Genomic DNA, 12,008 nt, shown 5'->3' with positions numbered 1-12,008 from the left:
CTTCATTGCGGCACCTGCCCTTGTCCCTTCAGTATGACAGTGAGAGGCCAGAAGATGTAAAGCAAGTGTGTTACACCTTTCAGCCATCATAATGCACTGGGGAGAAGAGAAGCAGTACTGGAGGTGTCTGCCTGTCCAAAATTTTCAGTATGGAATCACAGAATCATTTGTTTGTATGATATAAGACCTGCAAGGAGTACAGTGGGAGTACAGTAAGGATGATGGTGATGATGATGATAGAAAGACAAATAGTGCAGCTTAATTAACCTACTGAAACACATCTTCCAGTAAGGAAGCAAGGTATCTTTGTACCTGTGGCTGTCGTTTGTAGTGCTGCAAACCATGGTCAGCCAAAACACACTTCCTCTTTTGTCAGACATGAGTTCTAGAAATGGCACCCTGGGTTGGAAAAATGCAGAATGGTGCATGTGGTGGCAGGAGGGCAGAACAGCCACAGTCACACACAGCTGGCTCAGGCAGTTCAGCTGAGCCTCTTCCCCACCTGCAGTAACACAGCAGGAAGAGCTTGCAGATGCCTTACAGGTACTCCTCTGAAAGGACTAAACAGCCAGGAAAGAGTTGTGCCTGTCCCTAGCTTAGTGTCAGTAGAACTAAATCAGTGCCTTGCTAGTTCATTTGGTTTATGATTTTAACTCTTCACATAGGTCTCTACCAGGTATGAAATGAAGAAAATGGTTTAACAGTACTGCTTTAGGTCAGGGATTCACTAAGATGGTTACTTTTGTTTTGGAAGCTTGTAATGAAGATTTTGTTAAAGCACATGATGAGAAAACAAATGAAATACGTAAGTTGTATTTTTTCCAAGGCAACTGATAGATAAGGGATGCCAAGCAAGGCATTACCTTGCTGCCATATGGCTTCTGAATTACTGAATGATATATGTGATACAAATCAGCCCAATACTGAAATTTTAAGGAGATTTATTTTTTCTATAGTTTTTTCCCAAAGACAAGTCAATTATTTATGCATACATTATTTGCAATTTAATATGAGAAATTAAATATACATTCTGAGTTTTGTTGACTTTAGCAGCATTTTTGCTATGGAAATTCACCAGGGGAACACTAATATGCAGACTTTTTTCCATTTTTCTAATATAGCAGAAAAAATTACTAAATATGCTTTGGTTATTGTTGAATTTATGTCCTTTATGGCAGTACTTTTGGATATTAATTTGTTCATAAGTAGAAATAGAAGAAAGCAGCAACACTGCCAAGTGTGTAACAGTTGTGTAGGTGAGTTTAAATAAGACCACTCAGTGAGTATTTTTCACTTATTAGCACTCATATTTTAGCTTGCAGTGACTTTGATCAGGCTTCTGGGTCCCACTGCAGGGGTGGCTGTGGAGGTGAAGTCCCCTGCCAGGGCATGTCCGGTGGCACAGAGGGAACCTGCCCCTCTGAGTGCCGGGCCAGGGTCCTGAGAGGTTTCTGCATGGCCGGGGTTCCCCTGAGGGTCCTGCCAGCCCCACGGGGGCCCTGTGTCCGTATGCTCCTTTTCCAGGTAGGCAGCAGAGCATGCACATCCTAGAGCGGGTGTGCGCTACCAGGTGTGAGGAGACATCTGGGCAGGAAGTCCCACCAGCACCATTCCAGTTTTGACGGGAAAAGGAATCTGTTGCTTTCTCAGCACGCTGACCACCACATTTTCATGTCTTTCACTGCTTCAAGTATGACTTGAAGAACTTGAACACTGCTGATAGCATCCATTGCTGGTCATAATGGGTATAAATGCTTTTTTAAAATCACAGCTTTCTTATACCAGCAGTTTTCTTTGGCATACCTGTCTAATTTTGGATGGGTTGAAGAATTTACTTTGTTTAGCTTTGTCTCAAAAGTGAAAAGAACAAAGGCTAGCGTAAAAATTAATAGCACATCTTAAAATCCATTACAACATCTCCTTTCTTCCTGACTAGAAGTGAGTGAAAAAGGCCTCTCTAGAGGAAATAAAGAAGTTATTACAACTTCTACTTTTTTGTAGAGTATGAAAAAGCTTTCTGTATGTTAAACAGTCTTGTGGACATCTGGCATGATTGGTTTTAATCTGCTGACTAAAAAGTCAGGATTAAATCTTGCTTTACACCTCTTTGTATTGCGGTCAGTAAAGTGACAGAGCTGCCCTGAAACAATGGTACTACTTATTCCACCCAATATGCCATGTGGTAGATCACCCCCTTTTTTCAGCACCACTTTTCTGCAAAGACAATGAAGCATCTGGTGGGGTTTTCCTGTGTCCAGGATATTTTTTGTCAGTAATTTCACTCAGCCGCTCTGCTTAGCTCTCCCTCGGTGCTACTTTTTGAGATGGGGTTTGCCAAATCCAGTGGCAAGAGGTCAGGAGGCCAAAGTGATGAATTTTTATGTGCCTGTTCCTTGTGTTTCTGCTCAGTCATGATTCTTTGCGCGCTATGCTGCCTCTGAAAGGGAGCCACAGTGAGCAATTTGTCCTCCCAGGCTGGGGAGAATGGGGAGGCAGATGAGTTAAAGTAGCGTGTATGACTGCGGACAGAGCTGTGCACAAATGTTTTCTGATGGTGGAACAGAATCCTCCTGTCACTATTCAGCGCAAGAGGGGCTTGGGAGATTTGTAGCCTGTTGGCTTTCGATGAAGTGACAAATGAATTTAACAGCACTTAAAGATACAGTGGAAAGAATAGCACTTCACAGGCCGGCCCCAGCTGCGAGCTCTAAAATGATGCTGCATTAACACTTCTGTACTCATGTGTCTCACATGTTTGAATCTTGGTTTGCTTTAATGAAAAGAATTTCATCTCTGTTTCAGAAGCTCTGTAGAATGGACTTTCTGGTTGTTTGGCCCAGTCAGGTCGCATCCCCTCTGGGGGCTCTTTGGTTGTTACAAGCAGGAGGACTCTGCCTCGTTTCTTGCAGAGCTTTCTGTCCTCACTTAGTGGTGCCCTCTGGGGTGACCTGGTGGGGTCGAATGAGCCAGGGATCAGCATTCATTGCAGGGTTAAATCCCTTTGGATCCCCAGCCAGTGCTGTCAAGTTGCTGTTCCTTCAAGTCGTTCTCTCTCTGATCAGTTGTATCCCTAGTTGGCTGAGGGCTGTTGGTCCCAAGCCTTGAACCTGTCAGTGGAGACCATGTCCTGGGGGTCCTGAACGTTGCTGTACTGCACAGCACTTTATTCTCCCACCATCACAAGCCACGCCAGAAGGAATTCAGAGCTGCCTTACCAGAGTGGTGAATAGAGGAAATACATAGAACACGCCACCCTGTTTCCTCTCTCTATGCTGACTGTTTGACCCCACAGCTGCTTTTATGTGATGCCAGTCTTTACTGGGTGTGGGGTGGGTGTGTACACATGCTGATCTGTCAGTCCATCTTAGCCTTCATCAAGAGTATATAGCAAACCTAGGGTACACACCTTGCACATTATTTTACAAAGATTTCCTTCATTCATTCTATCCAAAAACATTTATTTTAATGTGTGAATATGGGCTCCTGGAAATGGGTGAACTCCATGATGGCCTGGGTCTTGCTGAAGAAGCCTCAGCCTGCTGGTGGGCAGTGTGCCTGGGGACAGCCCTGCAGCTCAGCCCTGGTCAGGGTGCTGCAGCAGCCAGGTGCTTGGCACTTGCACAACCACAGTGGTGGGAGAGGGACAGTTCAGCAATCCCACCTCACAGCTCTCAGAGCTATTTGAACATAACTAGCTATAAAGGATTATTTGAACTTACAGGCTGCTGGACTCATATTCCATTTCAAAAGTGACTAAAGCAGCAAATGATGGTGAATTAGACAGGGAGTATGTCAATGAGAAATGAATGAGATACAGCAGGATAAAAAGGAGTTGAGTCAAAGAGGCTGGACAGACAAAACAACAGGGGAAAAATACAGTAAAGAAATGGTTTACGTGCTGCATCAGGAAGACATCACCTGGTCAGCAAGGTTTTAGTCTCACCGTAACACCATACAGCATGTTTCAGTTATCAACACAGTGAATTTTGCATTACCAACTTGTTCAGGTCTGGAAACCAGATGCAGTGACATGAAAATTACTTTCCTGCCATATTTGTTTCCTTAAAAAGTAAATTTAACTTGGAGGGTTTTTTTTTCCTATAGACAGAAAACAGTGGAAGAACATGGACATCTCTTCCACTTTGCTGTACATGCTTGTGACCATTGTATGAGCTGGAGGGCATGCATCCCTCTTGGAGGGCACATGTCCATCCTGGAGGGCACCCATCCATCCCACAGTTGTGCTTAGGCTTAGCAAGAGCCCAAGCCTGAGCTGCTGGCAGCCCACAACACACTCATGCCTCACACTCACATGCAAGTCACTTACATATTCCACATTTCAAATCCCATCTTTGTTGAGGGACTAGGGATTTTTTTGCTGTTTTGCATAACAGGAAGAAGAAAAAATAAATAATAATATTTATTTATTATTTCTAATTTTGTGAAAAAAGTATTCAGTGGCTGCCTAGGGACATCTAGATTTTAGGTACGTACGTAGTTTGATTTCAAAATTGCCCAACACTACATGTTTTAAAAGTCAGCTCCCAATTATACCTGCTGCTGAGAGTCTCCTGTGTGGGAGCCCAAGGGTGACACTCTTTTGAGGTTAAGCCTTGAACTTGAGCTGTGTCACACCACTGATCTTGTACAAAACCCCCCATTAATTTAAAGGGCAAACTCCTGAATTTACTCTTTTCAGCAGTGCTGGTTGGAAGGGTTTCTGAGGCTTGCTGTTCGTTCTGAGGTCAGGTGGGAGCGTGGAGCACTCGGCAGCAGCCACAGGGCTGGCCATGCCCACGCTGCGCAGTCCCAGCACGCTCTGTCAGGACATGTGCTCCCTGCAAGGCTTAAGGAGAATGAAGCTGACAGACTCCAGTGACTGCAGAGCCCAGTGCTGGAAGTAAGTCAAGAAGCACCAAATAATTTTCTTAGGTGTTGGCTTAAATATTTGCTACTTGATGTTACTGCTCCCATGTTTCATTTCTTATGGCTGTAAGAAACCATGAAGTTTGGAGGCGGGAGAAACACAAACACCATCAGTGCGAACACAGGCAAATGTTACCACTCAAAACAAAGGCAATTGCAAGGCACAAGGGAGCAGATGGGGTTCACAAGCTGTTTCGCTTTTAAAATGAAAAGAAATAGAGGTTCTTATTCTGCAAGTTAGATAAAAGCAAGCTTAGCTAGAAGGAGAGAAGCTGCCTCTTATTCCATTCCTACTGAATTCAAGAGAACAGGGGATTTTACGTTTCTCTACAGAAACAGATTTACATCACAGATTCTGTGTGCTTCGTCAAAGTCTTTGCTGAACAGAAACAATACACCCAGTCCTCTGCTTGGTCAGCTGGAGTGGAAAAGGGTAAGTGCTCTGAAGTTTTCCAACAAGGAATTTCTCAAGCTGGTATTACTGCATGGCCAAAGCAGAAAAAATAATGGAAGATAAGTAACAGAATATCTGAGTAGATCTGAAGAAGATCACACCTTATGGGACAAGACATAAGTATTGCATGTATGCAGAGAATTTCCTTAGGAACAGTTGGGCTGTCCCGGTTTCTGTAATTATGAAAAAGCAAATACTTCTCTTTGAATACTCCCTCAGGAGTCTTGACATCAAGTAGTAGTACAAAATTATATAGAAGTATGGACAGGAGGAGGTAAGGGATTTTTCTGGCAGATTGCTTCCAAGTTCCAGATCTTGTAGTGCTGTGGGTTTATCTGGATCTGATCAAAGTCCTGAAATGCGTATTATTGATGTCTGATGTCAGCAAGTGAGTTTAAACTGAGGCCTTAAAAAGTGAGCAGGGAATCCCTTTACCTTTGTCCACAGAGACCCCGCACAGTTCCATGTCCTGATTCACACAAGTGCCAGACAGCTCCAGGTAAATTGTTTGTGAATCACTATGTAGATGCTTTGCTGAACTCAGGCTTGAGATCATAGTCAGGAAAATGAAACGAGAGAATACAAAAAGATGTGCAACTGGACCAGAGAGCCAGAGAGAGAAAACAAGAAGGCAATCAGCATGCAGGGGAACATGGAAAAGGAGTTCTAGCCTGATCTGTAATCTTGAAGAGTCTGAGAGGCAGAAGCCTTTTGGACTTAATTCAGATTCTTTTCTGAAGAAGAGAATTAAAAAGAGAGCCATCATTGCCACCAGCTGTTGGCACACAGCAAAGCTGCTGAGGCCAGAGATCACAGTCAAGGACCTCAGACCTGGAGAAGAGCAGTCTGTGCCACTGGCACATGGCACTGAGCTGGCCACTCTGGCACTGGGCCAGCTATTCCAGCAGTGAGCTAGCCACTCCAGTGCCTGTCCCTGCCCGGGCTGGGGACTGCAGCAGTGTGCTGTGGGAGCCCTGCCCCACTGCCTCCTGAGCAAACACGCACAGGAACCGCAGCCATTGCTGCCAAGGGTGGCTCTGTAAGAGCTGGGTGGTGCTTTGGGCAGTGCCAGAGCAGGTGAGCAACGCTGGGCACAGGCAGGTGCACAGGTACACTGCGCCACCGGACAGCGGCCACGCCGTCACCGGGACTCTCAGGTCACTCAGCACGGTGCCTGAAGAGTAAACACGAACGGTTTGGCATTGCCGGGTGACACACTGTGGTAACCTTGCCGTGAATTATCTCAGTTTCTGGACAAGAAAATGCGTTTTACAATTAACTTAGTGCAGCTGTGAAATTGAGACCAAAGGGGAAGGCAAGCTGTTTCCAGCAGGGATCATCTGTTTCAGGGAGGCAGGAGATCTTCGGGACAATGGGAGCATGAGGATAGTGTTTTGGTGCTAAGATTTTTTGGTCACAGACACCACCCAAAGAGGCATTTTAAAATATCCCAGAATATCTGTGTGCCACAGTTCAGCAGGGGGGCTTTGTGGAGAGGACCGAAATGCTCCCATAGGTCCTGGGCAGCTCCTGGGCCAGGCTCTCACAGAGGTAGGATTGGTGCTTCTTTAATCTGCCCACGAGATTTAGTCAGTCCTGACATGGGTACAGGCAGCAGGGTCATGTCAGCGGTAGTGCTTTGCCCTCAGAAGAAGGGCTGTACACAGGGCACATGAGTAGGGTGCTGCAAGACAGGAACAGTGCAGGGGTTCTCGTTCTCCCTCCACCTGGCTCTTCCACCCCTTCTGCTCCCGTGGCTATGAGCTGGCTCCTCTGGGAACATCCAAAGAGAAAGTAATTTTCCATATTGATACTGTAAGTGGATTCTCATTAATACTTGTTGGTGTTTGTTCTTTATTCAACTAACACTTATGTCACTGCTGAGTTCAATTCCTGCTGCTGTAAAGTAGCTGTTCTGGGATATTATCGCTATTTGCACACAGTTAAAGTTAACACAAGGTAATGTATCGTCTAAAGGATATTGTTTTCAGTAGAAGTGTATGTCCTCTCAGGTAGAGTTTGGTTGCTGTACCCTGGAGATTGAGCCCTGGGATCCCCTTGATATTTGCAGCAGCTGTGAAGCCAAAAACCTGTGTGGCTGTGAACAATTGGCTATAAGAAGCCTCCATTTCAATGGCAAGGTAGAGTTTAAAAAGCACAGTGTTACCTGTCCTGTAGCTAAATGCACAACTCTCATTGACTCAGAAAGTTACATGTAACTTTGTTTTTCTCACATGCAAGTTTTATTTCTCTGATGTCATGTGACTTAGTGAATTTGCTGTTGGTGTATTCCCAATATCCAGGAAATCATGTTGGCCACTCAGAGGTAAGGAGGAGCCCAAACAAGATAGGTGTTCCTGTTATTCCCAAAGCAGCAAAGTTTTTGCCATGTTGATTATTTCAAATAGAATATGCATCCAGATAATAATAATAATAATAATAATAATAATAATAATTTTTAATTGAGTATCTTAATTTAATAAGTGTCAGATTGATTTTGGGACTTAAGCAGCATTTCAGAAGTATTTCACTTTCATAACTAGATGATACATGTATGTCTGTCTTTTCTTCCAGAATCCACAGAGTATGTAACTGGAAAAAAATTAAATATCTTAAATTTAGTTGATTTGGTTGCTCATGTGCTCAAGATCTTATTTCACCTGGCTCCTGTTAGCAGTCTTAAGACTCTGCACTTCTCTCCTAGCACTCACAGCCACAAGCACATCTGTGTCAATCTGTGCAGCTCACTGCAAATTTCAGTGGCAACTATTGCTGAACTTTTTAATCGTAAAGGAGCAATGTATATATTCTATTTTCTCTTCCATTTTTTAAGAAGAATTCAAAGTAATAGTAAGTCCTAAGAAGAGTATTCAAATAATAGAGAACAATAATACACATCTTTAGCATCAGTGGACAGATGCAACAGGATAGAATGAGTCTGTAGGTGCTTGAATACCACGTTTTGGGGGGTTTCCCCCCACCCCCCAAAAACTATTGACGGACTTACAAGCATGTAATAGTTCACACATCAGGAGATGGACTCAGAGTCTAAAGGATGTTCAGAAAGCAGGAGTGTGGAATCAATGAAAAATCAGCTGCAGTTTTCAGCCAAGCAGGAAGCAGCAGTTCCATCCACAGCTGCTCACAGTGTTCCCGTATAAACACAATATAAAGTATCTTATAGACTGTTGTGTGTTTTATGTATATAACTATTGTTTTAATGCCTGTATCCCTATTTACTGTAACTATGCAGAAATGCAGTCTTAAACACTTTGATGTGTGGTGTATATGGGGGAACAGAGGTATTTTGAAGGTGTGTTACACTGTAAATCAGCAGCATATTCTGTTCTGAGAATTCTGAGAATTGCCGAGCTTAGAAGTTCCAGATTTGTCTCCTGTAAGTATAAAAAACATTTCCTCCTAGCTTTGTGTAACAGGACGTTGTTATTACATTCCAAGGCTGTTGTCAGGAAAGTTGTTACTATGTTTTGCAATTCAATACACGTTAATTATTGCAAAGGGTTATTTCAAAAGTGCTACAAAGCATCTACCTGTGTAGAGTATGGGAAAACAGGAATGAGATACGGCTGTGTTTGCTAGGAAAAGGCTGGTTACTGAGCTCTCTCTCAGCTCTGAATACAGCTCTCCTGCAAGCTTTTTAACCAAATCTTGTTTCCAAAGAAAAAAAAAATATGTTGTTTTTAAAAAAAAGTTATGTAGAGTTTTGATATCTGGTTTCCCCTCTTCTGCCCTTGTAAAAGAATACCTTTGAGGGAATACCCGGCAAGGAACAGTGAGTTTTCATAGCATTTTGATTTTCTTTGCTAGCAACAAAAAATCCCTTCATAAGCAGACTTGCCTAAAAAGGCACATGGTCCCGAAAGTTTTCTGCTTGGGTGACTACGACTGTGCAGAAATTGAAAGGAGGAGGAAAAAAGGAGTGCCTCCAGCTTGTATAAGAAATGAACCTTTGCCCAATCACTTTTGTCTGTGAATAAGGTAACTTTTTGTGTGTGTGAAATTTGAAAGCAATAAGGTATGTGGGTCCTTTCTCTGTATTGGTTCTCAAGAGTCGATCGCGGGGTTTTTCTTTTGGAGCTGGCCTGACGTTGTGAGATAAAGCAGCTCAGGGAAAAAAATGTTCTCAAGCAGATGCCTTTAAGAGACAGAAATCATGAATTTGTTGAATTGCAACCACTCTGGGGGTGGCTACAATGACTTTTTGACAGTGACAGTAACTCTGCCATGTCTTTTCGAGCCCTTCTTTGGCCCATTCACTCTGGAAAGCTGCTTAAACGCACTTAAGCGCATTAGCATTTGGATGCTCGGGGACCGTATTGACCCTCATTTGGAAAGTTTAAATGAGTGAAAGATGGAGCGATTTGTTAGGGCTTTAGAAACCAGCTTTAGAGAGCTGCGGGTTTTCCGCTCTGGTTTGTTCGGGTGCTTGTTCTAATCTGGTGTGCTGTTTGAAGGGACCAGACTGATTTGTGACACATGAGCCCAAAGCCTCTTTTTTTGGGCTTGACCCGATTATCTGATCTGTGCTCTGAATTTCAATCACCCACGTCGGAGGGAGCATGGTTGGGAATGGCTCGCTGCTGGATTACCTCACTTAGCTCTGTATGGACACAGATGGCAAAACGGTCATTGCATGTTTGAGCAGACAAAGGGATCATCTGACTGGCATGGGTACGAGGGAACAGGTAGGAGGTCTGTGCTTAAAAGTAAGAGGTCCCAGAGGTGCAGCTCCCACAGCAGTCTGGCATGCCACTCCTTTTGCCAGGCAGAGTGACGTTTAACCAGCATGTTCCCACTCTTCCCCAAGCCTTCAAAAAAACCGCCTTCAAGTCCTGCAGAGCAGATGAAGTTCTCGCAGAGCAGCCCGTGCCTGTGGGGCCAGTGCTCCTTCTGCCAGTGAAACCTGTGTTTGCACAGACACCTGCAGCTGTTCTGGTGCCACGAGTGTGCCGAGTGTAAACCTGGAGTTAGATGTACATGGCACTGCTTTTGGGGAGGGAGGAAAGAGTCAGCAAGTTTGTCAGAAGTGGACATCATTTGTTCAGTGAGATGGGGAATCAACACCTGTTTCATTCACAAACTTGGAAGAAAAATACCAGATTTGTGGGTTTTTACCAAATCACATTCAAGTTACCTGTTAAAAATGAAATTGCTCAACTCACTGCTTTTTATTTTAACTGTGCCAATAGGCGAGGGCCTTTATCAAGGATCAAATTTTTGTCAAATGGGAGCAAAATGTCCACTGACAGATTGTTCCCATTCTGGCACTGGTGTCCTCAGCTGAGATCTAAAGTATTTGGAAGCAGATGGATTTTTGTTTAAATACATGTTTGGCATGTATTTCTGCCTTCAGGAGAAAGGGAGAACGGGGAAAGGGGAAGTGAGCTGTAGTTCATGGTGTTGTGTCTGGTAGACACTGTACCTCTGATAATGAATCCAAATATAAGTATTTCTATCTGTGAGAGATAGAAGCACGTAGTAGGATGTGAAATTCTATACCCTGTTACCAGAGGACATATTTATTTTACAAATTAATGAGAATGAAAACCTTTTGTCTGGTCATTATGAAAAGGAATGGGGTGGGCAGAGCAGGAAAGTCACCTCTTTGCCTCTCCTTGACTCATTTTATTTAAAACACTTTTCTTAAGAACCTCTAGGAAAATAAGGTTTTATTCAGAAGGATGGTCTTTGCCAGTGTCCATATCCAGGGCTGTGAACAGATCCTGTCAGCAGCGTGTGCCTCAGCAGCAGCCATGGATGCTGAGTTGCCTCCCAGGTGTGGGCACACATCTGTGTCTTTGAACAATGCCCATGTTTCCTCAGGTCCGCTTCATGACTTTTGCCTTGTGGTTCCCAGCAGCCAGGCAGAGGGGCACGGGTACCTCTGCACAACATCCAGCAGCCTGGCCCAGGCAGGGAGGCCGCTGAGCACTCAGTGAACAGTTAAGATGTAGATCCCTGCATTTCAATGCACTTAACATACTGGAAGCTTCACTAACTGCTTTGCTAAAAGCTCGAGATTCTCACCTCTTGCCTTGTGGTGGAGCCTGCCTTTGAGCAGCCCATTTCATGTTATTCCCCACTAGCTGTGGAACTGGGTCCCAGCCAGGCCAGTGGCCAATGGAGCAAGGCCCAATACTGGCATGGAAATCCATACCTCTGTGCCTGATAAAATGTTGGTTTATAATATGTTTTAGGCACCCATTTCTCAGAAAATCTGGAGATCTGATGTCTCTTATTTAAAAGAGGGAATTTGCTATGCAAAGTAAACTCTGAAAATTGCTATCAGATTGTGTAAGCATTTCTTGGACTTGCAAAGTGTACTTGGAATATGAATTTACAGGGCAGACGTTTTTGCAAACAAGGGTTAACTTACAGAACTGTAGTGCCAATGTAGTTATCAGCTCTTAAGAATCAGCACAAAACCTGGTCATTATCTGTAAGAAGTGGTTTGGAGGATGTTTGCAAGTAACGTGTGATACAGCACACAGTGATACCTGTGAAAGAACCTGTCTGCATGGTACAAGTTGAATGACTATTTGCCTTTCCTGATCGATATTTTCTTAATGTTACCTGTTTCTCTCCAAATGGTAATTCAGTTTATTGT

General features: G+C 43.8%; 1 protein-coding gene across 4 annotated transcripts in view; it reads left to right on the top strand.

The window, feature by feature from the left end:
* Positions 1–12,008, top strand: part of INPP5A (inositol polyphosphate-5-phosphatase A) — a 194,689-nt gene that overhangs the window by 146,665 nt on the left and 36,016 nt on the right. The gene's annotated exons all lie outside the window — the stretch shown is intronic.

This window comes from Corvus moneduloides, chromosome 8 (assembly GCF_009650955.1).
Source record: "Corvus moneduloides isolate bCorMon1 chromosome 8, bCorMon1.pri, whole genome shotgun sequence".
Classification (NCBI taxonomy): Eukaryota; Metazoa; Chordata; class Aves; order Passeriformes; family Corvidae; genus Corvus; species Corvus moneduloides.
The sequence above is the reverse complement of the archived record's forward strand: the minus strand, read 5'-3'. Positions and strand labels throughout refer to the sequence as shown.